The 14469-nt window shown below is 40.8% G+C and overlaps 1 protein-coding gene across 1 annotated transcript in view; it reads right to left on the bottom strand.

Moving 5' to 3' along the window:
- The window catches only part of ADTRP (androgen dependent TFPI regulating protein), a 69143-nt gene that overhangs the window by 40473 nt on the left and 14201 nt on the right, over positions 1-14469 (bottom strand). The window lies entirely within an intron of this gene.

Raw genomic sequence — 14469 nt, forward strand, 5'->3', positions numbered from 1 at the left:
ATTAGTTGCATAGTGTAGAAATCCGTGCCTTCAAGAACAGTAGAGATGCTTCTAGCAGGAAGGAACATAAGCTTGCACAAAAGGCCTTTTCACTATGTCGTCTCCCATCTCCCACATGAATTGGTTCTAATCTACCCCATACCACTTCCAATGTATTCCTATATGTCAGGATAGTTTCTCATCATGGATTCAAATTCCCATTAATATTTTTTCTAGTCAATATTTCCTCTTCTGCTGACATGGAGGTCATACCCTTCATGTGTACGTATTATAAGAGTGGTTATTTTAGAAATTATAACATGCATATTTAACCTGGTCATGGCTGACATAGGTCACTGTCTCTAGCCCCTCACCCTCCAACAGTCCAACGGGACCTTAGAATACCTCTATTCCAATCACCTTCTCTCGATTTACACTCTATTTTTGCTCAGCATTTTAGCTCATTTTGGAGGATTTTTTTGTATTTTTAATCACTACACATTGGACAAATTCTTTTCCATTGCTTTTAGTATCCAAACCTCCATTCTGAGATCCTATTTCTTCTTTCTAGAGTATTCCCTTTAGCATCTCCTTCAGAGAAGATTTGTGGGTGGGGAAATCTGCTCTAGTGTGTCCGAAAATGTCTTTATTTTGCCTCTATTGTGAAAGACACTTTCAGTGAGTAAATAAGGTGACAGTTTTTTCCTTCAACACTTTGGAGCTATTATTCCATCCCTGGCTTTGCTATTGCTATTAAGAAATCAGCTATCAGTTTAACCACAGTTTCTTTTTAGGAAATCCATCCTATTACTCTGGTTAATTTTTGGATCTTCTTTTTTGTCTAAAGTTTCTGTAGTGTCACACAGTAGGTAGATGAGAGTGGTTTCAGTCCAGCCTTAGTCCCGTATGGAATTTATGTTGCACTTCTTGAATCTGAGGATTACTTTTGCATACGTTCTGGGAAATAATCAATGTTTATCTCTTCAAATATTGCCTTTACCTCACTCTTCTTGGTACCTTTTATTCTGCTTTATTTTAGCTTTTGGGAATTTCCATAACTTTCTTGTTGGTAAGCCAAGCATTTTAAAAAGGTTTTTAAGAAATATTTTTATTCAATGTTTTGGGTGTCTTATGAATTTTTTTTTTTTCAAGTTACTGTTTCACTATATGGCCAGAAACGAAATCACTCAGGACTTTTTTTCCTTTGAATGAATAACTTTCTCCTCATGTTAAAGATCACAGGCATGATTCAGAAGGAAGCTATTGATCCATGAATTTTAAGGTCATGGATCAACAGGGTTCACTTGGGAAAACAGAAGCCCATCCAGGGATTCCAAAGAGGAAGGGTTTCAAGGCTTAGGAAGCTGTTGAAAAGGGAAGGGCAGTGAAAAATAAAGGAAATTTCAACCAGATGGGGGTGATTCATGGGAGCTCACCAGGAAGCCGCTACAAACATCAAAAGTCTTCATGAACTGCTACCATTGATCTCAGCTACTTGCAGGATGAAATGTGTGATTCCTAGGTGCTTTTCCAGAAGCCATTACTAGCCTCATGTCTGCAATCTTCCCACATATCTATTTGAAACTGCCACTAGGGAATAATGGCTTCTCTTCCTCCACATCTCATGAGAATGCCTCTCATTGGCTGACTGTTGCCTGGAACCATATGGAGAAAGGGGTTCTAGCAACAGTGGGTGGCTCCGGGTTTATCCCCTGCGATGCAGTGGAGAATGGAGAAGAGGCGATGGTGAGTCCAAGTCAGTAGCAGTTTGCGTGGGTCATTAATGTATCACTGATAGCATTTTATATTGCACATGTAACGTATTTGTTTCTTCTAACAATGCAGAGAATTAAGGATGGTAAACATGCCTTGCCTGTTTAAAGGAACCCAACATCAAGAGAGGTTTATTAATTTTTCTGAAACCACACAGCAAGGCAATGGCAGAAATGGAATCAGAGTTGAGGTTTTCTGGTACTTAATTCTTTTCATGAAGTAAAAAACAACCTTGTCAATTATTTTTACAACTTGGACATACAGCTAAGAAATTTTGCTTCTCCTCATACCAGTCTGACTTTTAGGGATCAAGCTCCAACATTTTCATTTCTAGTAGCCTACACCTTTCAACTCTTTAGCCCAAGTAGACATTTTTTAAATGTGAAGGGGCATTTGTGAATAGGATTTGAGTTATGAGATGGTCCATTTCCTGATGACCTGTACCTGAAGATCATTAGATTATATGCATTGTGCTCTAAAAGTTGCCATCTAAAAAAAAAAGAAGCCACTAAATCTAAGGGTCATTCTCACTGGACATGCAACTCAATCTTCCAGTTGTCAAATATTCAACAAATATTTCTGAAGTACCTTTTTTTTTTTTGCCAGACTTACAATTTCTGTGATCCTGATGATATTTTAAAGCTTCTGACTCTGACATTAGGTTAGTGAAGTATTATTTTAAAATATGTCAGTAAGAGTATGCATATTAATTAAAATGTTCCCATATATAAGCCTTAAATTAAACTCTCTGTGCCAATTGGAGACAAAAGACCTTTATTAAATACTATTAGATAGGTTAAGTATTTTACTATTTCTGCCAATCACTGCTAAAAAATAATACTCATTGTCAAGCATGAAATGGGTAAAAAAGGAAATCTCATCGTATGATTGTCTCTTCGAGTCACATATCTTAAGATGATAGCAAAACCAGCATTTGCAAGCAACGGCCACATCCTACTGCCCCTGATCAGTAGGCCTGTTATCATCAGGGTTGAATTCTGTTTCAATGCCATCATAATTCCATTGCTGGTTCTCTGAGCAGGTAGAGGCAGGATGCACCAACACACCTAGAGATTTTTAGTTAATCAAGGTGCTCTGAAATGGCATCTGGGGCCATTTTAGGTGTCAGCCACTGTTAAAAGTTTGCAAGTACACACTCTGCACTCAGCGTAGAATTCCTGAGATCAGTGATCTGAGTGAGAATCAACAGAATCTCAAATTTGAGCAGACGTTTTACTCACACTTCGATAGATACTGCCGGGTGCCCCTGTCTCTCACATGGCTTAACATGCATGAGCTTCCTAGAGACAGAGCTCTTTCTTGTCCTCATTCCCGCACCCCTCTTTAGCTTTACTCCAGTGTAAAGTTTTAGAGGAAATGATAAATCCATCAAATGCATGAGAGTGACAGAAAGGGGATGAAGCCAGGGTAAGCAGGCCGATGATAAGTTGTGAGAGTTGATGAGATTGAGGAGGGAGATGGCAAAACAAGGACCTTCTATATAAATGGACTTGGATCTTGGATTGGGAGAGAAAGATAAAGGGCAGAGTTGAAAATTCAGAAACTCAAGATGAGAAATATCTAAGAGCTAAGGATCCATGTGACAGACGTGTAATACATGGGCAAGTGTAATTATCACATCAAGAAGACTACCAGGAAATGCCCTGCAGAATTATTCCACTGACTGGTAATCCAAGGACCTGGAGGTGGGAGGAAGACAGAGGAACTGGACAAATTCAAATTTCCAATTAGGCACAAGCGGCTTCTTAGTAGGCAGAGAAGATGATGAGACTAGGAACAAGGTGTGGGGGCTGGTTGAGAACCTGTCAGCAGCTCCCTATTCAAGGCAAGGACGGAACTCCACAGCCTACAGTGTGTCTGCCTCTGGGGTTATTAAGCAACTAGAAGCATGACAGGGCCTTTTCCGTGCTGGCTATTTAATCAGGAAGAGGAGTGTCGGTTCTAACCTGGCAGAGAAGGCGCTCTCATCCGCCCGGCAGGCTGCTCTCGGGGATGTTTCATGTCTGTCTTGAGATCATGGGAGTTTGGCTCTTTCCTTCCACTTAGATTTTTAGTTTTTGCTCTTGGTGTTTCAGAGAGAGTTAGGATCTTCTGTTAGGAGTTTCTCCAGCCTGGTTATTCTCCAGCAGCAAGTCATTCTTCCCACTGGGGTGTTACACGTGGTTGCCATGGAAGTGAGCACTGGTTGATTCACACAGGAGAGGGACTCACCAGCAAGCCCTCAAGGGCACTGAATAATTTTAATTACTAAAATTCCTAGTAACTTCTCAGAAGACATCTATACTTTTTTGGTCACTAAAAACCTTTGACCTTGAATGAGAAATTAGAATTTTTTTTTTTTTTTTTTTTTTTTTAGTGTTTAAAAAGCAGCCTGTTGATAATGTTGATAATAGGAAATCACTGAATAATGGAATTTTTAAAATATGCTACTCTTGAGCATACTTTGGAAGTTCTCTGAATTGGGATTAAAAGGAGGGAAAAAAAAATCGCGCTTTCTTCATCCTGGTCCCTGCTCTCCAGAGATGAAGAAAGCAGACACAGTGAGTGCCCAGTTCTAGCTATGGAAAACCACCAATGGACTGGTTGTCCTCTGGAAGTGTTCACTATTAGACTTTCCTCTGTTTAGCTTAAGATTTCTTGAGAGGCAAAATGGCTTTATGGTGGTTATGCAGGTACCTCTGCTTCCTAATCCCAGTTTAGCTTCTGATTTCACCATGGCATTTAAGGCATTCAACGTCTCAGTGTTTCCCAGGTGAATGACAGAAAAGATTCTAACCTACTCTAGGTTAGGAAGTTAATGGAATGATTTTTTTAAAAAAGGGTGGCTAGAAAGTTGTTTCAAAACAAGGAACCACCCATCAATAACACTGTAGTGCTAAAACCTGAATTGATACTCAAGTAAATATACAGGTGTGGTTAATGATTCCACTTTATTTCTGCTTGGGAGCTTTGGTACATGTTCAGCAATGCTCTGAACAAGGGCCTTTCTCTCAGGATGCCATGGAGACATTCATACATTGGCTTAATTTATGTGTCTCTACTCTCCCTAGACTCACATGAGAAGTTATTTCCCCATACTATTTCCTGGTCATTGTTGCCAGTCATGTTTTCTCTTTCTCATGTAGACCTGGTCTAGAATATGACCAGAGCACATTTTAGAATTTAATGGTACAAGGGGGCTGGACACAGTGGCTCACGTCTGTAATCCCAACACTTTGCGAGGCTGAGGCAGGTGGATCACTTGAGCTCAGGAGTTCAACACGGTGAAACCCCATCTCTAATAAAACACAAAAAATTAGCCAGGCGTGGCGTGGCCATGTGCCTGTAAGTCCAGTTACTTGGGAGGCTAAGGCTGCAGTGAGTGATTATGCCACTGCACTCCAGCCTAGGTGACAAAGCGAGACTCTGTCTCAAATAATAATAATAAATAATAATAATTTAATGGTACAAGGGATGGAAAATCACAGTTGGGTGACTTGATGTGAAACAGTTGCTTTTGAGATTGTGATTTTAAAGACATTTCATAGGCCCTACCTTGGAAAAGTGTCATTTAAAAAATGCATTGAGAGGTTACCACTGGGGGAAACTGGGCAAAGAGTACACAGGACCGCTATGATTTCTTACACTTACATGTAAATCTACAATTATCTCAAAAAAAAAGTTTAATTAACAGTGAGTTAAGGAATAGAGTAAAGGAAAACTATGCAGATAGTAGATGCTGGATATGTGTTTATACAAAGATTACAGAGGAAGAAATTTATTTTTTTCTGACTAGGGGAGTGGACTTGCCTTGAGTAATGGATGTATTAAATACATGAGTATTAGAGAAAACACAGGTTTATGACTTTGGATCATATTCTAGACCCATTTCTATCACTAATCAGTTCTGTGGTCTTGGGAAAGTTGAATAAACTACTCAAACCTCAGTTTCCTCTTCTGTAAGGTGAGCAGTTTGTAGAGATTGAGACATTTCAGCTCTATGATTCTGGGTTGACATTTATGTCTCCAGGAAACAACACAAAGGAAGATGAATTAGGGCTCACTATTTGATAGCAACTAACACTGACTCAGATCACTACTGACATAGATTACAAGCAATTTACAAAGACAGTGAATGTTGTATTAAACAACAGAACCAAAATGGGCATTTTAAGAATGTATTAGAAATATATTTTTACTCTCTTCTTCTTTCACCTGGAAAAAAGAATAAAGGAAAACTAATATACAGTATAATTCCAGTGTTTCCCTACAAAAGAAATGTAGAGTCTGAAATTCAGGGAGAGCTTTTGATTTTTTCAGTAAATCATGGAAATGATTCCAACGCTAACCCACCCTGTATGACGGCAACATCTCTTAAATTCCCCCAATCTTTTACTCTCTAATCTAATTATGAGCACTTGAAGGTAGAGACTATTCCAAGTTCAAAACCTTCAATCAATTTCCTTTGCCTACAGAACAGAAACAAAATCCTTAGCATTCATGCCCTTCAACATCTGACCCCACGTCTCTTTCCACACGAATCTCCTGCTTTTCCCCTCTTTGATACCTTTGTTCTTGCCAAACTAACTGTACTAAGTTAAATAGTGTCCTCAAAATTCATGTCATTCCTGGAATCTCAGAATGTTACCTTATTTGGAAACAAATGCAAATGTAATTAATTAAGATGAAGTCATACTGGAGTAGGGGGCCTTAAACCAACCTGGCTGATATCCTTGTAAAAGAGGAGAAGAGGCACATATCTGCAAGGAGGGAGAGGTAAAGACAGACACACAAACAGGGAAAACGACATGTGATGACAAGGCAGAGACTGCAGTGATGTGTCTACAAGCCAAGGACTGCTGGCAACACCAGAAACTGAGGAAGGCATGCAGCAGATTCTCCTCTGGAGCCTTCTGAGAGAGTACGGCTCTGCCAGCACCTTGGTTTCGGACATCTAGCCTCCAGAATTGTGTGAGAATACATTTCTGTTAATTTAAATCACCCAATTTGTGGTGCTTTGTTATGGCAGCCTAGGAAACAAATATGCTGATCTACTTACTCATGGTGCCCTGAGCCTGCCTTGGGCTCAGACATTTCTCTCCTTTGGCTCATTATTCCTCATACTTGGACATCACTTGCTGTCTTTTCTATCCAACCTTTGCACCCCAGCTCAAATCTCCAACTCATTCATCACCTGTTCTAACCTGTACAGTGGGAAGTGACTTTCCCTTTAGAAGTATGCTCATGGCATTCATTGGACCTTATCCTGCACTCTTTGACAGCACCTTGTGGCTTCTTCTTTGACTTTTTACTATTTTCATCATGGGAATATTGTCTTTTATCCCCTGCTAGCCCAAATGGTGCCCACTCTGTGCTCAGCACATGATGAGATTTTAGTGAATATTGGCTGTTGTGTTAATGCTTTGGCAGTGATGCAGCATCACTCTTTAAAACGAGAATCCCATATGTGTAGCTACATGAAACACACAGTCTCCAGGTTTTCTCCATGGTCTCTAAAGAAAGTGGCTTTTTAATACCCGACATGAAGCACTTCCGGGTGGTGCTGGTACATTGAGAAGGTGGGGCAAGGTGGGGCATTGATTCTGGCTGCAAAAAGGAACATCTGGTCATGATCCATTAGTCTGCTCTGTGATAGTTCAGAAAGCATGTTCTCCCACATCTTGAGGTAAATAAAGCCCTTACTCTCTTGCTTCTCTTCTTCTGATCCACTTGCCCTGCTTATGTTCTAGGCCAGTGTTGCAGAGAATGTAATTGAGGCCAATATTTCTTTAGGCAGTACGGAGGAAGGGCAATCCTGCTCACCCAGCAGGGAGTGAGATGGGGCTGGTGTAGTGACTCATATCATTGACATTTGCAAAGGGAGGCCTACTGTTCACTAGCGAGATGCCAAGCAGAGTCTCTTTGTTGGGCCCCTTGGAAGACTGACATTTAGCCAGCAATTATCTTTGAGGGAACAGGGGCAGAGAGGGGAAGTGGAAGGAAAGAGGAAGAGAAGAACCTTTTGGAAAAACCTGATTTGACATTGTCAATATTTGGCAATGTGCTGTCACCTTTATCAATATCCTACTGATCACTACTTATCAATATCCTTTGAGATCTGATCTCCTTCTCTGACCAGCCATTCTGAGCTTTACCTTTTCTACTGTTACTACACTTTGTGTCTGTATCATACAATCTCTATCAAATTATATATGTAGTGCCTTACTTTTTCTATTGATAGGTAACTGCACAACATTTTTTTCTTAAAAAAGAAAATACTTAGAATAGAGGTCACTATTACATGAGCTTAAATAATTTATTGCCACTTTTATGCAACAGAACAAATGGAATCTTTTGCTATACCTAGTATAAGACAGCCTTTTCGAAATTGGGGTGGAAAGGGTTATAATTCAGAGACCTAGGTTTGTATTCAATGGTGTTATCTTATAGCACAGGAGGCTGAATAATGGTCCCCAAAGATGTCTACGTCCTAATCCCTGGAACCTGTGAATATGTTAATATGTTACCTTGCATGGCAAAAGAGACATTGAAGATGTAATTAAATTAAGGATTTTAAGATTAAGAGGCTAACTTGAGTTATCTGGATGGGCCCATTGTAATCACAGGGATCCTCATAAGAAGGAGGTGGGAACAGCAGAGGCAGAAAAAAGGTGATATGAAGATGGTGGAAGCAGAGGCTGCAGTGATGTGCTCTGAAGGAGGAGGAAAGAGCTATGAGCCAAGGAAGGTAAGTGGTCTGCCTGGAAGAAGTAAGGAAACGGAGTCTCCTCCAGAGACTCTAGAACGAATGCGACTCTGCTAGTACCTGAATTTTCTCCCATACAACCCATTTTGAACTTCTGACCTCCAAACGTTAAGATAACACATTTGTACTGTGTTCAGCTATGAAATTTGCATTAATTTGTAATAGCAACAAGCACACCACTCTGCTCTCTCACCCTGTTTATTTATTGTGTGTTTACTGCTTATCTTCCCCACTGGGATGTGTATATAGTCCATAAGGACAGAGCATAACCAAGGCTCTATCTTCTCCCCACACACTCTCAAAACTGCCCTTGAACAGGTCACAGCAAGTACCAAATTGCCAAGTCCAGTGGAAAGGTCTGACTCGAGTCCTCTTACAAGGTCATCATATTCACCTCTCAGCAGCTTTGGACATAAAATACTTCCTCTTTCTTGAAATATTTTTACACTGAGTTCCCGGAGACTACACGGCATTGGGTTTTTCATCCTAGCTCCCTTCTTGGTGTCCTTCGCTGAATCCGTCTCCCTTTCCTCCCAACCACTGAAGGCTGGAGTATTCCAAGACTTAGTCTCCTGGAATATCTTATCTAACCATAACTACTCCCCAGGTGATTTTATTAAATTTAACTTTAAAAACAATCTGCATAAGGAAGATAATCAGATGTATGTCACCATCCCAGAAAGCTACCCTACACATGTCCAAGCTAGAGCAGTATGCCCAGCTGCCTGTTCCACATCTTGACATCATTATCTAATAGGTGTCTCAAACTCACATGTCTAAATGGAACAATTGATTTCCTTGTTCATAATCCTTGCACCTCCCTAGCCTCTGTATCCACATTCCTTCCCTGAGGCTTAGGCTAAACATCTTCTATCTTTCTTTTTGCCATATGGATTATTAAGTATATATATGTATGTTAGGGAGGTACAAAGAAGGCGTCCCTGAAGAGGTGACTTTTTCTATCATACTCAGAATAAAATGCCAACTCCTTGCAAGTCACATGAGGCATAATCTGAACCCTGGCTACACCCTCTCATCTCCTCCCTCCTCATTCTGAACCAGCCACGCTGGCCTTCTTGTTTTTTAGAGATGCTAGTATTTCCTTGGAGGCTTTTTAAACTTGCTGTTCTGCCTGCCTGAGCCTTTCTTCTGCCAGAATGTCCTGTGGCTGTTTCCTTCACTCTATCCAAATTTTTATTAAAATATCAGCTCATCATAGAGGCATCCCTTGGCCACCATGATTTCCCTGTACCCTGTTAAACCTGCTTTTTTTCCACATACACACCCACTCACACACCGCTCTGTTCTCTCACCCTGTTTATTTATTGTGTGTTTACTGCTTATCTTCCCCATTGGGATGTGTGTATAGTCCACAAGGACAGATCTTTTCGATGGTCTTGTTCATTGCTGCGTCTTCAGCTCTTAGAAGAGGGCCTTGTACATAGCAGGCATCTGATAAATACTTTTTAGCACTTCCTTATGTTAAAATCAAATGTCTTGCTTATTATTATACATCTTAGCTATATTGCATATTAGATTAGGTATGTAATATCTCTTTTAAATTTCTTAAGATTAGGGACCATATTTGATGTTTTTCTTGTCACCCACATAAGGACACAACAACACAAAGCACGTACGAGTGATTTTCTTCAAATGCATCATTCTTCATTTTGTCTTTTTGATTTGAACTCAGCAGTGGAAACCATCTGGGGGCCTTCTTTTCAAGTGTATGTTCAGTTATGTCAGGTGTTCTAGGTAAGAGGCCCATAAATGGAATTTGGAGGGCTCATGAGCCTCCTAAAATTGTACACAAAATTTTATGGGTATTTGTGTTTTCCTGGAAAAACAGTCTATAGATCTCTTCAGGTTCACAGAGGAGCCTCTTCCATAAAGGTTGAAAACCACTGAGTTGGACCAAGATATGCAGACTGGGTGACCTATGCCCAGGGCTGGGGCTGAATTGAGGGTGAGGAATCAGGAAGGGTGGGAGGAGTTTGCAATGCTTGGGATGAAGGGTGGCTGACCTTACTCACCCCTACTTAGCAGCCCAACAATTTCACACCAAGCTTATGGGTGGCAGAGAAAAATCTGTGTTTGGGTCTGAATGCTAATAACAACATCTTGCATGCTATGACTGAGGAAGAAAGTAGAAGATTTTAAGTTTTACTCCCTGGGCATTTTGACTTCCCAGCACATCCCTGGGAGAGGGCTCAAAGGCCATCCAGGCCAACTAGCCATGCCTTGCTCATGAGTTACAGCCAGGCCAGGACACGTGGGGCACAGAAGCCCTCCTGTCCATGTTCTTCCTTCAGCAATAACCATGTCCCTTCGCATAACACCACCTATGCCACTGCCTTGTATTAGCATTAAGTCAGTATTTCAACTTTGTGTGTGTACATTAGACTCAACCAGATTTAAGACTGCCAGATGTCAAAACCCTCATTCAATATCAATCACAGCGTCACACAGGTAGTGGTGCTTAACTACTCTTTTTCAAGTGAATAAATGACAACATATTAAATAACTAGGTGGCTGTATTTGGGACTTTCTCCAATTTTAAGAGCCAGGGAAAGTCCTGTCTCTCAATAGCAGATTGTTTTGAAACCCCCATTAACATCAATGAAACTTTTTTAGTTCTAGGACTCTGTGATCATGGATTGAGAATAAGCCAGTGGATCTTGGCTGGGAGTTCTCAAGTTTTACATGAGAATACCTTATATTCATGCAGTCCTTGACAGTTGTTAAAGTTTGCACACACATTCTCAATAATCATGTACTATTTTCAAAGATAGAAGGGGCTCTGAGGAGTTCTCTGATCTATTTCACCTCTCCTTTGGGGCAACCCGAACAATTTAGGTTGATTTCCAGAGAAATAAGTCCCCCAGCTCCCCTCCGGTTAGGATCTGATAATTTTCTCAGTTACTGGGAGTCCGCTTACTGCTATTTAAATCTGTCTGCTCTGATTCTACCTTTAGTAGGCATTTAGATAAGACCTGAGGAGTTAATGTTTTCCTGGCAAAACCTGAAGGAATACTTTGCTGTTCTTTCCCTTGTTTTATGAAGATTGGAGAACTGTTTAGCACTAAAACAGTCAGATTGATCTACTTTAATTAAGGTGCCCTGTCCACGGTGGATGCAAATATCTCACTGATGTTTCTATTTAGTCTGAATACACAACAAGGGCAGGAAAATGTCTGTTAGAGACACAATCCGCTTAGAATAGTCCTGCTGCAATGACAAGTTTCCAATGAGCTACAAGGGTTGAGCTGGGAGCGGTCCAAAGACTTGATTACTTATGAAGGTCCTACAACCACACGGTGTCCAAGGGGAGAGTGGTATTTCTTACTTTGACAGATACTACTCATAACAACTGGGGCAGCATCATAAACGGCAATGGGGAAAATATTCCAAAGCTAAGGCTAAAATAGCAAACATAGGGAGTGTTGAGAAATGAAAGAAGCTTTCAGGACCGCATGGCGCTGGTGATGGAAGGCAATTGTTCTACTGTGGAAAGGAAAAAGGAGCCATACAGGGAACAGGGCCAGCCCCACGCAGAAGCACTTAGTACCAAATGTCCAGCCGGACTGCCCATCATTACTCTGGCTGCCATAGTGGCGATTTCCCAGAATTGTATTCCTTCCTTTGGACCATCATGGACAGGCACTGGCAAAATGTGGGAAGTGTTAACAAACTGACATAGTAGCAGCCATTTATACCATGAGTTCACACTAGTATTTAAGAACTTGGCAGAGAACATTCCTTGAGGCAATAGGCCAAGAAGATTTAATAGTGAGGACAGAAAATGTCCAGAACAAGGAACACAGTCTAGAAGACAGAGATGAGATATAGTTATTAGGACACTTAATTTGGAGCAGACGTCAAAAGAAGGCAGGAAGTTTGGGGATGACTGCGTTAGGGACACCCAAGGCCAGTTTTGCTGATACCAACATTTTTCCTAGAGATGGATCTGTTGAGAGTTTCTTCAATCAAATTAAGAGAAACACAGAAACGTCTGTACATGACCTAGGGTAGCTTCCTCCTCCTCTTCTCTCCTTGTCACCATTGTTCCACTTCCTTTGACCCTTGCTCCTTTTCTCTGAGGGATTCAGGTTACTTGAATGACCAAAGGGCAAAGGATAAGGTCCACGGCACCCCTCAGCTTGTGAGGCACAAAAATATTTAAGGATCTCTGTTGCACAGTATTTGCCTTGCTAATTAGCTCATGGATGTGATGTATGTTATCCAGCCCTCTGCTTCCAAAATTATCACAAATCCATATGGCTGTTTACTTAGCAAGGTCACAAATATTGAGCACCATCATCATAACTATTTGAAAGAAATCCAACTTTCTATCAACCCTAAAGTGTTGGGGGGGAGATGGTAGTCATTATGAAAAAAAAACTACAAGATAAGCACACAAACCTTGAGAAGGTGTTTGACAGGTGCATTTGGCCCCACAGAAAAGATACTTACAAGATTCTGCCTTTTTATTATTTTAGTAACAGCTAGCTCAGCCAGTAGTTTCAAATCCCTTCATTTTCTTAGAATTTTGGCTTAGCAGCATACAGATGAGGATTCGGGATTTTTTTTTTTTTTTTTTTAAAGTAAGAATTCACACTTTGCTATATTGATCAAGCAAAGCGAGGTCCTTTTGACTGCCTGGTGAATTATGAAACAAAACCAAATCGAATCACAAGTTCTGGACTTAGTGTAGCAAAAGGCAACAAAGGGTGCATTAGCCTCAGATTTCCATCCTAGCGGTGCTTCCTATGAATTCAGTGGCCTCAGGCACATCGCTTATCCTCTCCGAGCTTTTATTTTATTTTTTTATTTGTAAAAATCAGGATTATAGTAGTTCTCTAAAGAAGGCTGTGTGAATTCAATGAGCCCATAGCTGAGAAACATGCTTTGTACAATATAAAGTACCATTTCTTATTTAAAAAAAAAAAAAAAAAAGGGGCAGGAATATTCATGACATCAGTGTTTCAGATTAACATTCATGGGAAACTGGGAAGGTGAAGAGTTTGACAAGAAAAAGTTGAGAGGAGGAGGGTTCCTGAGAGGTCAGACTTAGTTAACGCAGTTCTGGTCCTAAATTCTGAAAGAGTTCAGAGCTGTAGTCTATTAGTCAGTCAATCATCAATAACTCACTGAGCACAAAATTTAGGCTGAAATTAGTTTTTTTCTGGAGACCAGGGCTCGTGGCAGGGGCAGTGTTAGTGGACTGAATTGTTTTTCTGAGTTGGTCATCTTGTGAGTTTTAAGACCATGGAAAGGTGGGCAAGAGTGAGGGTAGAAGAAAGTCTGTGAGTGAATCTTTGAGGAGTCTTGACATGCCACTTCCTTGTGCCTTTCTCCTGTTTTTTTTGTTTGTTTCTGTTTTTTTTTGGGGGGGGCAGGGGGGTGGAGTTTCGCTCTTGTCGCCCAGGCTGAAGTGCAATAGTGTGATCTCGGCTCACTGCAACCTTCGCCTCCCGGGTTCAAGCAATTCTCCTGCCTCAGCCTCTTGAGTAGCTGGGATTACAGGCGCCCGCCACCACGCCCGGCTATCCCCTGGGTTTTTAAATGTCATTAGCTTTACAGAATCTGAGACCTTTTTATAATCTCCTGATTGATGTGGAAACACATTTGTAAGTATTGAGAAGCTGAGTTAGGTCTTTGAACAATTACTTTGTTCACATTGTGCCAATGACTCAGTTATCCTCCTCCAACCCAGACCTGGACAACCTCATGCCAACCCTGCTCGTCTGGGTCCCTGTTACTGATATTCAGGTTCTAGTGACCTAAAAATCTGAGAACAGGCTCTGTTTACTATTCAGCCTCTCTAAAACACAAGCCTGAATAAAAAACCAAATGGAAATGTATTCCTAGAAATATGTAAATGCTAATCCCATTTGTGATGCAGAATCATGACAAAGCGTGTTACTTAAGTAACTGCTGCTCAGCTATGA

Source organism: Theropithecus gelada, chromosome 4 (assembly GCF_003255815.1).
Source record: "Theropithecus gelada isolate Dixy chromosome 4, Tgel_1.0, whole genome shotgun sequence".
In the NCBI taxonomy this organism is placed as follows: domain Eukaryota; kingdom Metazoa; phylum Chordata; class Mammalia; order Primates; family Cercopithecidae; genus Theropithecus; species Theropithecus gelada.